This window comes from Hippocampus comes, unplaced genomic scaffold, assembly GCF_001891065.2.
Source record: "Hippocampus comes isolate QL1 unplaced genomic scaffold, H_comes_QL1_v1.1 scaffold435, whole genome shotgun sequence".
NCBI lineage: Eukaryota > Metazoa > Chordata > Actinopteri > Syngnathiformes > Syngnathidae > Hippocampus > Hippocampus comes.
In genome coordinates, this window is record NW_017805412.1 from 6157 (window position 1) to 8489 (window position 2333).

At 45.0% G+C, this 2333-nt stretch overlaps 1 long non-coding RNA gene across 1 annotated transcript in view; it reads right to left on the bottom strand.

The window, feature by feature from the left end:
* LOC109518157 (uncharacterized) overlaps nt 1-2329 on the bottom strand; it is a 7405-nt gene extending 5076 nt beyond the window's left edge. The window contains exon 1 of the long non-coding RNA XR_002168680.1: nt 2290-2329. This is a non-coding gene — a long non-coding RNA (uncharacterized LOC109518157). The remainder of the gene's footprint in view (nt 1-2289) is intronic.
* Nucleotides 2330-2333: the final 4 nt, after the last annotated feature.

Here is a 2333-nt window from a genome sequence, read left to right on the forward strand (position 1 = left end):
AACAAAAAAGGACGTTTCGCTTCTCTCACAGAAGCTTCGTCAGCGGTAGACAACCCTGAAGTCTCCGTGAAGACTCCGGGAAATTGCTCTGCGCTAAAAAGCTGAGCGTGGCCTATTTGAGGACTGGGTGGGGATGGTTAGTCACGCCCCTATGGTGAAGAGGCCCATTGATTTCGAAATTCCCTATCGTTGGGTCTTGATTAGGTCTATTGTTAGGGCTAGGGCTGAATAGCTACTTTCAGTTAGCCTGATCAGCATGTCTATGTCCCTTGGTGGTCAACAAGTTATTGTAAATAGGAGACAGGTTAAATCTGATACCTCCTTCATGGTTCAGAGAGGGTGAAAATTTTTTAACAAAAATCGTGACGAACCATCTGCAAAACATACAGACAACTTTGGTCTTGTCAGTGGAACAATGTGGCAACTTATTTAAAGTGAACTTTCCATTCATGAACTCTTTAAGTATCCATTTTCAGTTTCTCGCGCTGCTGTGGCTGGCAAAACAAACATCTGCGTAGACCTGTGCAGCGCGCTTGTTGTTTTGTTTCTGCTTTGTATATAGAACAACGTAACATCCGCTGGGACGTGTGCTGCGTTAATCTCGTAAGAAAAAATGCAAACACATTAAAATTCATTTTAAATTAACGCAGATAATGCGCGAAACAGAGAGAGAGAGAGAGAGAGAGAGAGAGAGAGAGAGAGAGAGAGCGAGAGAGAGAGCGAGAGAGAGCGAGCACAGAGGCACTCATCCCGGCTGCACAGGATCAGGCCCTTAGCACCAGAGCCACAGAGGCCCAGATATACCACAACAGACAACAAGACCCAAGGTGTAGGTTGTGCAAAGAGGCACCCGAGACAATCCAACACATAACTGCAGGGTGTAAGATGCTGGCAGGGAAAGCCTTCATGGAAGACCATTACAAGGTGGCTGGCATCGTCAACCGAAACATCTGTGCGGAGTATGGACTGGAAACCCCAAGGTCAAAATGGGAAACACCCCCAAAGGTGGTGGAGAATGACGCTTTGGGACTTCCAGATCCAGACTGACAAGATGGTAATGGCGAACCAACCAGATATTGTGATCATAGATAAAGGGCAGAGGAAAACCATTGTAGTGGATGTAGCGGTCCCAAGTGATGGAAACATCAGAAAGAAGGCACAAGGGAAACTCGAGAAATATCAAGGGCTCAGAGAGGAGCTGGAGAGAGCCTGGATGGTAAAGGTAACAGTCGTGCCTGGAGTGGTCGGCGCACTCGGGGCAGTGACCCCCAAACTAGATGAGTGGTTGCAACAGATCCTGGGAACAACATTGGACATCTCAGTCCAGAAATGTGCAGTGCTGGGAACAGCAAGGATACTGCGCAGAACTCTCAAGCTTCCTGGCCTCTGGTAGAGGACCCAAGCTGAATGGGGGATGGACACCACCAGAGGGGTCAGACAGGGATTTTTTTATGTCATGAAGAATCCATAAGTTTTCCTGTATGACATCATTAACAATGATCATTTTCTAAATCATTACAACAACAACAAAAAATACTTTTCAATCCACTCAAGGAAAAGAAAACTTCAGCATTGAAATAAGAAGATAGATGAAATCCAATTTGCCTGATGAAGCCTGATTCGATGGGAGTGGAAAATTTCATCGATAACTGTTCATCTCATCATCACACTTGTGATTCTGAATCTGAGACTTCCACGAGAATCTTTGGCCACAAACTGAGCAGGCAAAAGGTTTCTCACCAGTGTGGGTTTTTGTGTGTTCTATTAAGTTTCCCATCTGGGGGAATCTTTTCCCACAAACTGAGCATGAATAGGGTTTCTCGCCAGTGTGCTTTCTGGTGTGAGAATCTTTGGCCACAAACTGAGCAGGAAAAAGGTTTCTCACCAGTGTGGATTCTTGTGTGCATTTTTAAGTTTCCCTTATGGGAGAATCTTTGGCCACAAACTAAGCAGGAAAAAGGTTTCTCACCAGTGTGTATTCTTCCGTGCGTTTTTAAGTTTCCCTTCTGAGAGTATCTTTGGCCACAAACGAAGCAGGCAAAAGTTTTCTCACCAGTGTGGGTTCTGGTGTGTCTTTTTACTCCTTCTGAGAGAATCTCTGGCCACAAACTAAGCAGGCCAAAGGCTTCTCACCAGTGTGGATTCTCACATGTATTTTCAAAGCATTCTGACAAGTAAATATCTTCCCACACTGAGAACATTTCCAGGGTTTGTATTCAGTGTGACATGTCAGATCACCATCAGACTCTTCATCCTCATCATCATCAACATTTGATGTTGTGTTATCACCATCTTTCGTGCAAGGGTAATTTGGCTCCTCCTCTCTTTTAATG